Source organism: Bufo bufo, chromosome 2 (assembly GCF_905171765.1).
Source record: "Bufo bufo chromosome 2, aBufBuf1.1, whole genome shotgun sequence".
NCBI lineage: Eukaryota > Metazoa > Chordata > Amphibia > Anura > Bufonidae > Bufo > Bufo bufo.
The window spans coordinates 736302347-736319358 of NC_053390.1; positions in this window are offsets into that span (position 1 = coordinate 736302347).

Consider the following 17012-nt stretch of genomic DNA (forward strand, 5'->3'; position numbering starts at 1 on the left):
GCAGAAAGCTATGTGGAGATGAGAGTTGGAAGGAGACAAGACATGGCGCAGCGAGGGGAGCGCGCACCCCCCTCCCCCCTCTCCTGCAGCAGGAGCTTTTCAGGGGAAGCAGCAAATAGAGCACCATGGCTCGAGGCAATTCATAGACTGAGTTTTACGATAAGGTCAACGGCCAAAGGCACCCCACTCAGAGGTACCAGAACTGCTAGAAGGTCCAGTAACCATACTGAAGCCAGAGAATAGCACTGTAGAGAGGGAGAAAGCAAAGTATTCAAGTTTGCCTGCCAGTCTACCCTTCCCTGGAGCTAAGAGAAAGATCAAGCATTGTTTGGCTGATACAAGGTTGTTGCAAGTTCATTCAAGTAAAAACTATTGAACTTCTCTAAGTCTGGACTGTACTTATTCCACCAACTACAACTCCTTAAATGCAATGGAGCCTAAACCTGGGAAATGACGACAGTATCCAGGTAGGAGCACTGTGACAAAAAACTATCAGGCCAATTCACCACTTGGCACTCTTAACATTGGGACCCGATCAGCCCTGAGGGGACGGCACGTTGCATTTACAGGCAGCTAAAAGGCATCTGTCTGCAGATGTGTACCTATGAAACTGGCTGACCTGTTTGATGTGCGCTTGGCAGATGAAGACATCTTTGTTGTTCCCATGTTGTTATGTGCCCACATTGCTGAGAAAAATGATGTATATGCAAATGAGCCTCTACGAGCAATCGGGGCGTTGCCATTACACCTAGAGGTTCTGCTCTCTTGGCAACTGCTGCACCCTTTGCACTTTGATTGACAAGGCCAGGCAGGTGTGATCACTTTTACAGTGCCTGGCCCTTTTCAATAAAGGTGTAGAGGGTGCAGTAGAGCAGAGCCTCTAGGTGTAACGGCAACACCCCCATTGCTCCTGCACACTCATTTGCATATATTAAAACATAATTTTTCAAAGCAGTGCGAGCACATATGAACATGGGACCAGCACAGATGTCTTCAGCCACTAAGTGCATGTCAGCCAGTTATGAAGCAAGTACAAATCTGTTGACAGATGCCCTTTAACAAAAATCAATCCAATCAAGTTGTCATTTACTAGAACCAACACATACCTCAGATATGACAGCGACAGGTTATAGAGGGGCCCAGACATATATAGTACAAATACTACACCGACTTAACCAATAACTCCTAATAGTAATGAAAAGGTACTCGCGTATATTGTAAAGCGAAAATCTTTATTGATAGTAAAAATATTATACAAGGTGAAAACATAAGGGAGAAGGTGGCCATAAGACCCCCTCACCCCAAAACCCCTGGTAGTGGAGACCACACTGGAGCAACTTAGGTTGTCAGCCCAATAGAATAATAGTAATAATATCCACCAGTAATGTATGTGCATGTAGCCGAAATAATACACAATTAGAACATGATAGAGCACTTGTTAAATATAAGAACAAAGATATGCTGCATACATACGATGTGTGAGGGCCAAATAAACCCAGAACAAAGTCCGGTCACCAATAACATGATATAGCGTGATGGTGGGTCCGCACCCCAAAGTGTGTATGCAATGAACTTGAGGCTATAATGGCATCTGAGAATATAGATTTAGTGGCTGTTACTGAGACGTGGGATTAATGGGAGTAATGACTGGGATATAACAATACCAGGGTTCTCTCTATACAGAAAATACAGAGAAGGCAAGAAGGGGGAGGGGTGGCCCTGTATGTGAAAGATAGCATGAAATCTAATTTGATACAAGTTAGAGAGACCAATTTAGATTCAGTTTGGGTTACCTTGCAGCTTTATAATCATAAGGTAACTCGTGTAGGTGTGATATATAGACCACCTAGCCAAGTCAAAGAATTAGATGATCTACTAGTTGAGGAAATAGCTAAAATGACATTGAAGGGGGAAGTTATCATTATGGGAGACTTTAATCTTCCTGATGTAAACTGGAAAACCAAAATAGCTAGTTCTGCCAGGAGTACAGATATTCTAAATTCCCTACTGGGATTATCTCTACAGCAAGTAGTTGAGGAGCCAACCCGGAAGGAGGCCCTTTTAGATTTAGTATTCACAAATGGGAATTTGGTATCTGATATTACTGTAGGGGAAAGCTTGGAATCTAGTGATCACCAGTCAGTGTGGTTTACTATAAGTACAGTGACTGAGTCACACCACACAAAAACAAAAGTTTTAGATTTTAGAAAAACTGACTTTTCTAAAATTAGATTAGTGGTATACGAGTCCCTATCAGATTTGAACAGTTTCAATGGAGTCCAGGAGAAATGGGACTACTTAAAAGTGGCACTATTGAAGGCAACAGAAAATTGCATTAGGCTTGTCACTAAAAGCAAAAAAAGGAAGAGACCACTGTGGTACTCAGCATAAGTGGCCAAAGCCATTAAAAACAAAAAGATAGCATTTAGTAATTATAAAAAAAAAAAAAGGATGACAGGCAAATTTATAAGATTAGGCAGAGAGAGGCCAAACAAGTTATAAGAGCTTCTAAAGCACAGGCAGAAGAGAAATTAGCTCCGTCAGTGAAAAAAGGCGATAAGGCATTCTTCAGATACATCAATGAAAAAAGGAAACTAAAACAAGGAATTACCAAATTAAAAACAAAAGAAGGAATGTATATGGAAGAAGATAAAGAACTAGCTGACTGCCTCAATAAATACTTCTGTTCAGTTTTTACAAGGGAAAATTAAGGAAAAAGACCTCAGTTAGGAAAGAAGACTAATGAATCTTTTGATGCATGTGTCTTTACAGCTGTCTAAAATTAATACAAATAAGTCACAGGGACCTGATGGGATACACCCAAAGCTATTAAAAGAGCTCAGCGGCGAACTAGCAAAACCATTAACAGATTTATTTAACGAATCACTGGCAACAGGAGTCATCCCAGAAGATTGGAAATTAGCAAATGTTGTGCCCATTCACAAGAAAGGTAGTAGGGAGGAATCGGGCAACTATAGGCCAGTAAGCCTGACATCAATAGTGGGGAAATTAATGGAAACCATACTTAAGGAGAGGATTGTGGAACATCTAAAATCCCATGGATTGAAAGATGAAAAACAGCAGGGGTTTACTTCAGGGAGATCATGTCAAACTAATCTTATTGATTTTTTTTGATTGGGTGACTAAAATAATAGATGGCGGAGGTGCAGTAGACATCGCTTATCTGGACCTTTATCTGGTGATTTAAAAGCGAGTATTTATCTTAAAAATCGCACCTGAGGTCAATCCATGACGCATATTCGGCATGGTCAGTTGGGACATGTCATCATAGCATACCACCCGTCTCTCCGCAGCCGACGCGGCGCATGTTCATGTGACCTCCCGCGTCATCCCGTACTGGGTGACGCAAGGCGTAAAACAACACCCACCTCGGCCGCCGGGAACATGAGCTAATCGGAGCACCACATGATGCGCCCACATCAGCGCATGCGTGGAATGCGTACACCCCGGGTACAAGAAAAAAAGGGATGGCATAGCTGCGGAGGCAAAGTGTACTGGTCCACATTACAATCCAAAAAGTGCAGGAAATAATAATGATGCACCGGACAACTCATTACTGTGGTGAATATATTCTAAATGAAAGTGCGTGAGAAAATATAATACAAATATGTATACCATGACTGAACCAATAGTGAATATTGTCATAAAACTATTATAACATGTTTTCTGTTCCCAAAAATCACAGAAAATAAAGTGCCTAGTGCTTAGTCAGATAAATTAATATCTCATACCAATATATAAAATAGAAAATTAATTAAACCTAATTATCAAATATAAGGTGCATAGAAGTGGTCCCAAGACCAAATCATTCATAAAAATAAAGTGACAGGTGCAAATAGAGGAGCAGATTTTCCACATGCGACCGCATGTTGAGGGGCGTATTGCATCTCGCTGGGAAAAGATATGACGTCAAAGGTGCTAAGAGTAAGAGAAACAGAGAAAAAAGGTAAGTTAAAATTACAAATAAGGCATACCCACACTCGATCTTTAACCAAAATCGAGAAATTTAATTAAAAAAGCGCAATCATAAAAAGGACCTGAAACTAACTGCTTCCTTTAATCCCAAGGGAATCTCAGTTTTAAGCATGACTATACATTTAGTCTCCCTCTGTAATAGTGCTTTTTTGTAATCCCCACCTCGACAGCCCAGAGACACCTTATCAATATCTCTGGCTCGCAAACCCCTAGGGTTACAATTAGGTTTCTCCTTGAAGTGCAGGACTATGGGTTGCAATTTATTCAACTCCTCCATCCTCATTGTACCCGCCCTTCGGATTTTGCTCGCATGCTCCAGAATTCACACTCAGAGCTCCCTGGTAGTCATGCCCACATACAGGAGGTTGCAGGGGCATTCTAGGAGGTAAAGGACTGCTATTGATTTGCAGTTGATGTGGTGTACTATCTGGTATTCCTTACTCCCACTAGAGTCTTTGAAAGAGGTCAGTCTTGACATGTACCCACATGCCTGACAATTGCCACAAGGGAATGACCCCCTGGGGCCCCTGCTACCAAAGGGGTTACGTACACCAGGTGGAACATAGTGGCTTCGTGTAAGCAAGTCTCCCAAATTCTTAGACCTCTTCCATGTAATAAGAGGATAATCAGAGAGTGACCCCCTGAGGTCACTGTCCGATAATAGGATGGGCAAATAATGGGACATGATGTCTTGAATCTTCCCCCAATGTGTGTTAAAAGGTGTGATAAATTGTGGTTTAATATCACTGTTCTTCTTTTTACTTACCAACAGGGAGTCTCTGGAGGAGGATTTGGCTCTTAGATAGCCTTTCCTAATATCCTGTTGGTTATAGCCCCTATTACAAAATCTGGTAGAGAGATTTTTAGACTGGGTCTCAAAGCGTTCGTCACTGTAGCAGATCCGACGTAGTCGTAGGTATGGCTTTAATCGTCTGTGGATAGTGAGAGGAATTAGCATGTAATAAAGCATTTGTTGCTGTAGGTTTCCTGAAGTGGTCCATGGAGACCCTGCCATCCGATTCTCTGCGTAATAAGATATCCAAGAACTCAATATACTCTTGACTATGTTTCCATGTAAGTTTGATATTTGGGTCATTGACGTTAAGTTGTGCAATAAAGCCCTTAAGCTCCACCAGAGGACCCTGAATGTCATATGAAAAGAATGTCATCGATATACCTAGACTACAAGACCACTGAGCCAAAACCAGGCAAATTCTGGACAATCTTTCTTTCCCACAGCCCCAGGAACAAATTGGCATACAAGGTCGCACACGTTGCCCCCATCGCCGTGTCCTGGAGCTGCAGGAAGAGGCGGTCTTTAAACGTAAAATAATTATGTCTAAGTACAAAGTCCAGAATTTTGATGACAAACTGTATACGGTCTTGTTCAAGATCAGTCATTTCCACAAAGTACCTGGCTGCTCGGACCCCGTGGTCATGGCATAACGATGTGTAAAGGGCCTCTACGTCACAAGTGACAAAATACATGTCATCCTCTAAACATGCCCCATTAAACCTCCTAAGGATATCAGATGTATCCTTCACATAGGATGGCAGGGTCTCCACGCAGCTCCTCAGATAGAAATTCACAAACCTACTAGCCCGTTCACATAAACCTCCTATTCCGGACTTGATCAGCCGTCCTGGGGGGTTGGTCTTATCCTTGTGAATCTTGGGTAGTAGGTAAAATGTAGGTGTTATTGGGTGATCAACAACCAGACCATCTTTCAGTCTTGGTGTGAGAATGTTATCAACCACCCCAAACTGCAATATATGGTCAAGTTCACTTTTAAATCTGATGGTCGAGTTGCAGTCCAGCCGTCTATAGCATTCCTTCTGATGTAATTGTCTGAAAGCTTCCCTCTCGTACATCTGTGCCGGCCACAACACCACATTTCCACCTTTTATCCGCCAATTTTATCACAGCATCCCTAAGGCCACACAGTTCTTTAATTGCTTGAAGTTGGCCCCATGTGAGGTTATGATGTTCCACTCGACTCGTAAGGGATTCAAACTCCTTTTTTACCAGCTTAATGAAGATGTCGACTGTAGGACAAATATTACGGTGGGGGAAAAGTTGTGAGCGGCGGCACAGATGCATGGGTGTTTTGGGAGAAGAGACCTCTTCCTGTTCATCCAGGAGAGACTGTAGGTCCTCCAGAGCTTGTTATTCCATAGCTGATGGAAACTCTGGTGTACCTGCATTTTTACAAAAGCGTTTTTTTAAAAGGAGCTTTCTCCCAAATAGTTCAAGAACAAAACCATTAGAGGGAGCAAATGTGAGACCTTTCTGAAGGACATCTATCTGAGATTTAGTCAAAACATGTGTAGATAAATGTATTACCTTTAAGGCCTCTTTCACACTTGCATTGTTGGGATCCGGCGTGCACTTCCGTTGCCGGAGGTGCCCGCCGGATCCGGAAAATCGCAAGTGTACTGAAAGCATTTGAAGACGGAACCGTCTTCCAAATGCGTTCAGTGTTACTATGGCAGCCAGGACGCTATTAAAGTCCTGGTTGCCATAGTAGGAGCGGGGAGCGGGGGAGCAGTATACTTACAGTCCGTGCGGCTCCCGGGGCGCTCCAGAATGACGTCAGAGCGCCCCATGCACATGGATGACGTGATCCATGTGATCACATGATCCATGCGCTTGGGGCGCCCTGACGTCACTCTGGAGCGCCCGGGGAGCCGCACGGACGGTAAGTATGCTGCTCCCCCGCTCCCCGCTACACTTTACCATGGCTGCCAGGACTTTAGCGTCCCGGCAGCCATGGTAACCACTCTGAAAAAGCTAAATGTCGGCTCCGGCAATGCGCCGAAACAACGTTTAGCTTAAGGCCGGATCCGGATCAATGCCTTCCAATGGGCATTAATTCCGGATCCGGCCTTGCGGCAAGTGTTCCGGATTTTTGGCCGGAGCAAAAAGCGCAGCATGCTGCGGTATTTTCTCCGGCCAAAAAACGTTCCGTTCCGGAACTGAAGACATCCTGATGCATCCTGAACGGATTTCTCTCCATTCAGAATACATTAGGATAATCCGACGACGGAACTCTATGCCGGAAGACAAGAATGCAGGTGTGAAAGAGCCCTTATTCCTCCTTTGTCTCCTTCCTATCTGATTCATGTTGCCATTTACTTACTTAGTTTTCTTTTACTTACATAATATGGTGCCACCTGGTGTTCAAACTGTACAGCAGTGTGTATATCCATCTAGTGAACTGTGGTGCTGCTGGTCACACATGCTCAGTAGTAACTCTTTTCACAGACAGGTCTGTGCATAGTGATCCTACGTTCACTGCAGAGCAGCTAATAGAAAGGTATCTCATCCCTACAGAAAATTATTTCTATTAGCTGCTCTGCAGTGAACGGAGGATCATTATGCAGAGACCTGTCTGTTAGGAGACTTACTAAGCACCTGCAACCAGCGGTATTCAGCTCAGTAGATGCACATTACTATATACTTTAAACACCAGGTGGCGCCATACTATGTAAGAGAATGACACTGGATCTTTTTAAATCATCTACACAATGAACATGACAAGTAACAAACCCTTACAACTCCATTTGTATGAATTCATAATAGGCCTTACATAGAGGGTCTTCAGCCCTCTACTGTACCCCCAGGTTTCATATGGAGGCATATAGAGGTTTTCAGTATAGATGGTGGCAACGGGGATATACTGATACACTGAGGATTTTGGAAAACGAATTTATTACAAATAATTGAATACTATCCTACCATGTTTGATAATTGTTTCACAGTCAGGTATTTGTCTTTTAGCTCTGCAGTCAGCTGAGTTCAATGACTACAGGGATAGGCTTGGTGCACCCCACATAACCTCTGCGACCCGGAGACCACCTTACCCCCTACTGCAACCACATATCTGAAAGGTGGTATGCATAATCATGGCCCTCTCCACTAAAGTCTATGGGCCAGATTTATCATTAGCTCAAGTCAGAATAATGGAGTGAAAAAGTCGCAAATTTTTGCGCAATCGCTAAAACTGCGCACAAATTTGCGACTTTTTTCTGCTCTGCACTATGTTTGCCAGTTTTCTGAAAGTGGGCGTGTTTTCTTATGTAAATGAATCTCTAGACAGATTTACTATTGCGACTATTTAAAAAGTCGCAAAAAAGTCGCAAAACAATGCGCAATTTCACTCCAGTGAGGACCATGCTTATCTTATGAGACTTTTTAATAGAACATGCGACTTTTTCGTAAAGACGTGCGACTTTTGTAAAGCCGCTTACTGACAGATAAACTGCTACCGTCAAACCACATTTATTACAGTCTTAAAGGGACGATCATAAATCTGACTTGTCTAAAACTGACTTTAGCCATATGTGAAAGTGGAGTGAGCTGTCAGAGTAATGATAAATCTGGCCCTATGGGTGTCAGGAGTTTACCAAGCCAAGATACTGTGCATAGCTGTGCTAGGAGGGCTGAAATGCCGACCAGTCAAGCCCTGGCTTGAGGCTGGAAACCAAGCCAAGCAGGTTCCTGGACCAGCATCCAATCCCAGAGCTAAACTGGTGACTGCTACTCAGTGATCACCAGTTTCCTGTGATTTTGTGAATCCTGGCTCATGCGCTTTGTGCTACTTAATACTAGTAATGAGCGGCAGGGGCAATATTCGAATTCGCGATATTTCGTGAATATTTGGGTGAATATTCGTCATATATTATTTTCTTGATTGCGAAAATCGTCAATGTAATATGCATGTATTGCGTGCGCAATACAGGCGTGGGTCACTGTTGCTACATTTTTCAAGCTGCTAGAGGTTTCCTGAGACTGGAGAAAATGGTTGGCACGGCAGAACATTAAAATAGCTTTATATGCAGATAGAGTGCTCCAATATATTTGCAATTGTGAAAATCGGCAATTAATGATGCGCATATTTTGGCGCAATACGAGCAACTTCACATTTTAGCAGGCCTGACTACTTATTACTGATTGGTGCACTAAGTATTGTTGTGAACATATGACATCACAGCACTATGTCTGTAGCATGTATGTATGGACAGCAGAACCTAGCAGCTACACTATATCACTATCTAACCTGCACTGACATCTCCCACTAACTACCTGTATTATATATATATAAGCTAACTAACTAACTAACTAACCAAGGCTCCATTCACACGTCCGTAACATGTTTTGCGGATCCACGGATCTGCAAAACACGGACAGCGGCAATATGCGTTCCGCATTTTGCGGACCACACATTGCCGGCACTAATAGAATATGTCTCTATAGAAATGAATGGGTCCGCAATTCCGTTCCACAAAATGCGGAACGAAATTGCGGATGTGTGAATAGACCCTAACTATCTAATGTAATGACACAGTAAAGTACAGAGCACAGCAATGACACTGCTGTCTCTCTCAGAACTGCAAAAAACTGCAGAAAATGGCTGCTGGGGAGGTTCTTATATAGTAAGGGGTAGACAACTTTCCTATTGGTTGCTAGGGATGTTGCTAAGCTCTGACAAAGACATTGCTGCCTTCTCATTGGCCCACAAGCAAGAAGGGAGGTTACTGATGGAAAAAAAATCTAGAATATTTGCGTATACGAATATATAGCACTATATTCAAAATCTTTGGGAATTCTCAAAGTGCCAATATTCGCGATTAAAATTGGCGATTCAAATATTTGCGCCTAACACTACTTATTACTACTGTATCTGAATGCCTGGTAATTAGAGATGTTATGAAATTCATTCACGCTTCGTTTGGTGGTAAAAGCAGAATTGCGTTATGGATTCCGTTACCACGGACCATAACGCAAAAAATGCCTTTAGAGGCATTCCGTTATGCATTCCGTCATAATAGAAGTCTATAGGCTGCAAAACGGATCCGTCCCGTTTCCATTATTTAAAGGGATTCTGTCACCTGCTTTTACCATTTTAAGCTGGCACCATCGCTATGTTGACTAAAGTACCTTATTTCCAGCAGTCTTCTTTTTACTTATTTTCGTTTTGTAGTTTTGATATAAAAGCAATTTTTATGTTATGCTAATTAGGGTCCATGGTGCCCAGAGGGCGTTTTTTTCCCTCTCCGGAGCCCAGTGACGCCCCCCTGCAGTGCCCAGCCCGCCTTAATTTGAATTCCATGGACGCCTCCTGATCATCAAATAACCTCCCACACCCCCGGCAAACGGTTCCGCCCCCTCCCCACGTCATAGTCTACCTTATAGAAATGCCCCGTCCTTCTTCCTGTCTGCGGCCAGAAAACTCGCGCAGGCGCAGCACTGCCAGCGGCCTGCGCGATCATCAACCTCCTGAGGGCAACAGCCTCAAAAGTCTTACTGGGCATGCGCCGAGCCCAGTGATGTGACCTGAGCGCTGTTGCCCTCAGGACGTTGATGATCGCGCAGGCCGCAGGCGGTACTGCGCCTGCGCGAGTTTTCTGGCTGTCTGGAGGACGGGGCATTTCTATAAGGTAGACTATGACGTGGGGAGGGGGCGGAACCGTTTGCCGGGGGTGTGGGAGGTTATTTGATGATCAGGAGGCGTCCATGGAATTCAAATTAAGGCGGGCTGGGCACTGCAGGGGGGCGTCACTGGGCTCCGGAGAGGGGAAAAAACGCCCCTCTGGGCACCATGGACCCTAATTAGCATAACATAAAAATTGCTTTTATATCAAAACTACAAAACGAAAATAAGTAAAAAGAAGAATGCTGGAAATAAGGTACTTTAGTCAACATAGCGATGGTGCCAGCTTAAAATGGTAAAAGCAGGTGACAGAATCCCTTTAAGGGAGGAGGACTCCCCTGCATAACGGAAACGGGACGGATCCGTTTTGCAGCCCATAGACTTCTATTATGACGGAACGCATAACGGAATGCCTCTAAAGACATTCCGTCATAGAATTGCGTTATGGTCCGTGGTAACGGAATCCATAACGCAATTTACCTTTTACCAACAAAGTGTGAACAAATTTCAAAATATGAAATTCGCTCGTCTTTTACTGGTAATCTGACTCTGGCTTGTTTTCTGAATTAACCTATCATCTGCTGATTTGGCTTCTACTGATACCCCTGGTATCCTGACTGTGGCTTGTTTTCTGGATTCATCTCTTCTTATGATGGCGTTCTGTGCTCCTCCAAATGTACATGAGAGATGTGTCTCTTACCCTGCTCTTCCTCCTGCTTTACCGGTGGTCCAGACCCCATTACTCTCCTCTGCCACCTGCAGCCGGTCGCCAGTGTGCCATGTGCCCACTGCTGCCCTGCTCCTCAGTTGCAGGCCATGGCCTGCAATCTCCTCTCAGGTGTCTTCTGTCTTAGGGTGTGCGTGCGCCTGTGCTCTTAAAGGGCCAGCAAGCATGCACCCATCCAATTGTAGTGGCCTCACGGACTAAGCGTTGGCACTACACGAGGGTCAATTGGGGTGTGCGTGACTTCCCCTCACTCGGTACAGGGATGGTATCTCTAACTGTGCATTTTATGTAATTTGCAATGTATTGTATTTATGCCATGTTTCCCTGTATACACATTAACAGGCCTTCCCCCTGTAATTGGTCATCCTAGACACTAGAGGGAGCTAGGGAACCCCTAGTATAAAGGTTCAGGCCCAGACAGGGAGATTGGGTTGTTGCATCCAGGGTCAGGAGTCTGCTGAGACAAGCCAGAAGGCTCAAGTCAGAACCTTCTCCTGACATGCAGCTGGACAGCCCAGGCTGTTAGCTGTTACCAGGGGGCTAGTAGAGGGATCCTAGCCTACCTGTGAATCAAGAGAGCCTTAGTTAGCTCTGAAGATGCCCCAGTTGCAGGTGCACCTCCTGGGAGAGATCAGCGGTTACCCTCCAGTCAAGTCAGGACAATACCGGGTCAGATAAGTACCTTGATGGACAGAGGTTATATAGAATGCAGCAAGTGCCGATATTGGAAAAAGAACCGATTTACCAAGGATAAAAGCCAGTATTTAGACATCCGGGCCTTGGCATCCAGCCAGCTAGAATAGCTGAAGGGGATAGAGCAGTGTTTCACTGTAAAGCAGTCGTCACTAGGTTCCTCCAAGTATCTTGCCTGTTTATTTCCTGCTGTCATCTGAAATCTACCTGATTGGTGAAGGATTGTCTGAGGGACTGCATTTCAATCATTTTGTCAACTGTAACTACCTGTATAAAGTTGGGACTGTATCAACCAAGTAAAGGAACGTTTTGGTTTACCCACTGAATCCTCAATTTATTCAACCTGACACTACACGGCGTGCCACCGTCTAAATTGGCACTGGCGTCACGTACATCAAAGGGACCTTGCCCCAGGCACATAAAACACCTGCAACACCCAGGGCACCTCAACCACCACCAGGCCTGGTCCCTAAACACAGAGTGTGCCCCAGAGGACTTTTGTGCCAGCCTCTCCTTCACTGCAGTATGCTTGCCCAGGGTTTCCTGATAAAACTGTGAGTGACCCTCGCTTGCCATTAACCGTGACCTCACAATCGCAATACCCTGCAGGTCTGGCGTACCGCATAAATTGGCGTCACGAACAGGATTTACGGACATTCCTGCGCCATTGTTGGATTACAAAACTGTGTGCTGAAAATCATCTTAAAGTGACCAAGCCCTAATTGTTTTATTCAAAATTGCTGGGCCAAAGAACTGTCCTAAGTAGCGGTGTGAAAATAGTGTTTTATGGACTGTTTGCTGCTTGCTTAAACCACCGCTTGCTGTCAGTGAATAAACAGCGTTTTGCTAAAGATGGCCACTGAGCTTGCTTGAAATTACTACTGCGTCATCTTCATCCTGAATTGGCGGTAAAAATTGGCGCCTTTTTGCTGAAAAAGCGGGAAAAGGTTCAAGGTGAGGCGCCACCGCCTGTCTGGACATTTGCATATCTGCCAGAATGGACTCCGCCTTCCCCATACTGGCGTACCTGGGGGGCGGCCTCCCAGTGCAATGGGAGGATCTGGCTGAACTTATTGGCGCCACCCTGACGCTCTCCAGAGAAGGATCGAGCATGTTGCAGAGTGAAGACTGCTCTGCTGAGATGTCTGCGCCTGATCTATTACACATGGATGATATTGGTGTAGAGCCAGAAGAGGCTCCACCGGCCTACTCTCCGGGACCGGAGAGACCCGCCTGCCCGCCACCGGGGAAAGAACCAGAGAACTACTACGGCTCCTGGAGAGACTTCTTTCAGCCCTCTTTCAAGTGGTCAGCATTAATGGCAGAGGTCCGGGAGGCCGTTATAAAGAGGAATACGAAAACAAAAATCTACTATGAAGAACTGACCAAGTCTATTCACGAGCGCCACACCAATACCCAACCCCGCCTGGAAAGGAGAAAGGGGTTGGTTTTGTCCTTCGATAAGACCCGTGGCTACGGGTTCATACAGGACTATGTTACTGGCAGAGACTTATACGTCAACCGGAGGTCTGTCAAGAGAGGTTACCTCCCTGAGCATCTGCATAACCTCCGCGAGGGAGAGGAGGTAGAATTCACCCCTGCCGAGAGCCTGCGAGGCCCATATGCAACTGCCGTTACCCGTCCCAAGAGAGAACCGGAGGACTGGGAGGCAGAAGAGGACTATTCTGGCTGCGAGCGGAAACCTGAGCGCTCTCCAGAACCGGCCCATCACGCATTCCAAGAGCGGGGCTCTTTCATTGGCCCTAACGTGTTTTGGCAGCCAACCGTGTTGGAGAAATGGGTGAGCCCCTATCCGTCCCCCGAGCTGCCTCGCCGGGAGAAAACGATCCAAGACATGGAGAATCTCAAAGGACTCCGCGTTACCCTGGAGAATATCCGGAAGGGTAGGAGACCTGATGCGCCACCGGAGCCTGCAGCGGCCCCGGCCGACGCATCGTTTACTGTACCTGCGCCGGCGGCGACAGCAGAGGACAGCGATTCGGAGACTGAAAGCATAGGTGACCAGATCGTCCATCTGGAAGAGAAGTTGCGGGAGCTGCGCAAGATTGCCACCGCCAGGATCCAGACGCCGCCTAAGAAGGACGAGGTAAGGGTGCCTGTCACCACCCATAGGCCACCTTCTACTACCTCCACTCCGTCGGTGCCCCTAAGACGGCCCTCTAACCCTGTGACTTGCTGTGCAGAGTCAGCGATTCCACAGCCCACCGGACCGCTTGCGGCGGCGGTATCTAATCCAGCACAGCCTACTATAATTATGCCTGGACCGGTTCGGTCCACAACTGTCCTTACCCCTAGGCCTATGGGGCCAATACCTATTAGGGGTCCCTTCACGTTGCAGCTGCCCCCTAACACTGTAATGTGGGCACATCCACCTGTAGAGGACTACTACAGACCTTATTTGCCAGCAGAGCCGAGTGATTATGATAGGCCCTTGTGAATCAGCCTGCTAGGCCTTTGATTTGTTTTGCCTAAGGATTACTTCCGAGAATTTAACCCTTCCAGGACAGGAGTCCTTTGTTTTGGTCCTTTGTTGCTGCTGCCAGTTACCCACGGCTCAGTGGTAGTGGTCACCCACTGAAATGAATATGTCAACAAAGCCATCGTGTTTCCAGGACCTCCTGCCTGTTTCTACTATTCCACACCAAGTTGTGCCTGTTCCTTTGTTGCACCTTTAACCCTTAACCCCCTTTTCAGGTTGATTAGGGGTATTACAGCATTCTAAGGAACCGTGCCCAGTGATAGACTCAAAAGTACCTGAGCCTCTGAGATTTTTACTCTTTTAAAAGAAATGTGCCCAGAGATGGACTCCACTGCACGAGAGCCTCTGTGATTCATAAGAAAGGAACCTGGGTACGGACTCATATTTGTTCTTTGAGCCTCCAAGAACTTTTAAATTGTTTTTCTGCCTGTTTGCACATATGGACTATCCTGGTAGTAATGCTACGCTGTGCCAGGTCAGCGCCCCTGTTCCCTCATACGATCCTGAGAGAAGAGAGCGACGACCCTTTTCACCGAACTTGTTCCTAAGCCAGTTGGAACTGCCTGAATCATGCATGTCATGTACTTCCGCAAATGTAGATGTGTTTTCCTGCTTTGCTTCTCGGTTTCTTTTTCAGGTGCAGTATCCAGCTGGGCAGGGCCCCTCCTTGTTGCGCCGAGGTCGGGCAACGTTAAAGCGTGGGGGTATGTAGTGGCCTCACGGACTAAGCGTGGGCACTACACGAGGGTCAATTGGGGTGTGTGTGACTTCCCCTCACTCGGGACAGGGATGGTATCTCTAACTGTGCATTTTATGTAATTTGCAATGTATTGTATTTATGCCATGTTTCCCTGTATACACATTAACAGGCCTTCCCCCTGTAATTGGTCATCCTAGACACTAGAGGGAGCTAGGGAACCCCTAGTATAAAGGTTCAGGCCCAGACAGGGAGAGGGAGTTGTTGTATCCAGGGTCAGGAGTCTGCTGAGACAAGCCAGAAGGCTCAAGTCAGAACCTTCTCCTGACATGCAGCTGGACAGCCCAGGCTGTTAGCTGTTACCAGGGGGCTAGTAGAGGGATCCTAGCCTACCTGTGAATCAAGAGAGCCTTAGTTAGCTCTGAAGATGCCCCAGTTGCAGGTGCACCTCCTGGGAGAGATCAACGGTTACCCTCCAGTCAAGTCAGGACAATACCGGGTCAGATAAGTACCTTGATGGACAGAGGTTATATAGAATGCAGCAAGTGCCGATATTGTAAAAAGAACCGATTTACCAAGGATAAAAGCCAGTATTTAGGCATCCGGGCCTTGGCATCCAGCCAGCTAGAATAGCTGAAGGGGATAGAGCAGTGTTTCACTGTAAAGCAGTCGTCACTAGGTTCCTCCAAGTATCTTGCCTGTTTATTTCCTGCTGTCATCTGAAATCTACCTGATTGGTGAAGGATTGTCTGAGGGACTGCATTTCAATCATTTTGTCAACTGTAACTACCTGTATAAAGTTGGGACTGTATCAACCAAGTAAAGGAACGTTTTGGTTTACCCACTGAATCCTCAATTTATTCAACCTGACACTACACGGCGTGCCACCGTCTAAATTGGCACTGGCGTCACGTACATCAAAGGGACCTTGCCCCAGGCACATAAAACACCTGCAACACCCAGGGCACCTCAACCACCACCAGGCCTGGTCCCTAAACACAGAGTGTGCCCCAGAGGACTTTTGTGCCAGCCTCTCCTTCACTGCAGTATGCTTGCCCAGGGTTTCCTGATAAAACTGTGAGTGACCCTCGCTTGCCATTAACCGTGACCTCACAATCGCAATACCCTGCAGGTCTGGCGTACCGCACAATCACACGTCTATTCTGGGTATTTAAGGCATCCTCCCCTGGGGAAGGGTGCCTAAGCTTTAGGTTCATAGCTTGATAGTTTACCTAGTGAAGGTGTGCTATTCAGACTGTCTGCCTATTTACCAAACCTCTGCCTGTTAACTAATTCTGATACTCTGCTGCCTGCTCTGACCTCTGACCTGTTTCACGTATAGGCACAAACTCTGCCTGTGGATCAGCTGCCAACTACACCAGAACTATTCCAAGAGGTAGCGGCCTGGTGCGTGCCCGGCAGCAGAGACCAGATCTCTATACAGGGGTTAAAGGGTAAAAACCAGGGGATCGCCAGGACAATGCCCTTAGGGATAGCCCAAGCCAAACCGGGTTAAGTTGGTAGAGTGTGTCCACACCAACTGCCCGTTACACCTATCGTCTGCTGATTTGGCTTCTACTCATTCTCCTGGTATTCTGAATGTGACTTTCTCGGGATTAACCACTGTTTTGCGCTATCCAACTCCCTTGTTTTGACCCTGCTTGTCAACTATTCTTTTGCGTTTTACTCTAGTCATTTTGGTAGGTCTGTTTCTAGTGAGCTTACACCGTTTTTCTGCCACCTTACTCTGCAGTAACTTGGGTCCCTAGCCGACAAGTCCATCAGGCCTTGTGGTAGGCTCTACTGAAGAACCTAGGGGTAGCCTTAGCTTCCTACCTACCACAGCGTTTAAGGAAGACTAGTAGCAGTTTCTGAGTTTGCTGGCTGTAGTTCTAAACAATGACCATAGCTTTTCTGACAATATGAGTTATGATGGCTGTTAAACCACTAAATCTCTTGGAATTC